The 685-nt window shown below is 38.5% G+C and overlaps 1 non-coding gene across 1 annotated transcript; it reads left to right on the top strand.

The window, feature by feature from the left end:
- The first annotated feature begins 256 nt into the window (after positions 1-256).
- Positions 257-328, top strand: TRNAV-UAC (transfer RNA valine (anticodon UAC)). Its single transcript has one exon. It is a non-coding gene; the product is annotated as a tRNA-Val (tRNA).
- The last annotated feature ends 357 nt before the right edge of the window (positions 329-685 follow it).

Raw genomic sequence — 685 nt, 5'->3', positions numbered from 1 at the left:
ATACCCCTCCAAGACCAAGTTGGCCTGGTAGCTAAGAAGTCGACCTCATTAGGGAATGCATGCCTTGTTGGAAGCTTATATATTTTTCCCTCCACCCACTTTTCATAACTTCCATAAACATTAGGTAGGGACTTGCAACATTGATGCTGCTTTGCTTGTTTAGTAAAAGATTGTGAAAACTTTAATTTATTAAAAGTTGTAGAATTTACAATTTATGATGTTTCAAGGTCTAATTTTTAAAAGTCTAATTCTTTAAAGGGTGCTAGCTCAATGGAAGAGCACCTGCTTTACAAGCAGGAGGTTGGTGGTTCGATTCCATCGTGCCCTGATATCCATATGGAATGGCGACGATCAATTTTTGGTGACGAAGGCTCTTTTGACCATCACCAATGAGCTTATGGTGACGTTTTTCAACCCTCACCAAAATATGAAATGGTGATGGTCAATGAATGCCACGATATATATGCATCAATAGTGACGACCATGAAAGGTCCATAACCATAAATTGTTGTTGTTGATAATAAATGGTGACGGTCATTGTCCGTCATTATAGTCATTATTCGTGATAGACCTTGAATGTCACCACAACACCTATACTTTTGACAATGCAGCTTTTGGTGATGGTCAACGAACGTCGCCATATATATGCACCAATAGTGACAACCATGAAATATCCATCACAATA

This window comes from Pinus tabuliformis, chromosome 3_1, assembly GCF_031772625.1.
Source record: "Pinus tabuliformis cultivar Carrire ecotype Pingquan chromosome 3_1, CPIR1, whole genome shotgun sequence".
NCBI lineage: Eukaryota > Viridiplantae > Streptophyta > Pinopsida > Pinales > Pinaceae > Pinus > Pinus tabuliformis.
This window is presented reverse-complemented; position numbering and strand designations above follow the sequence as displayed.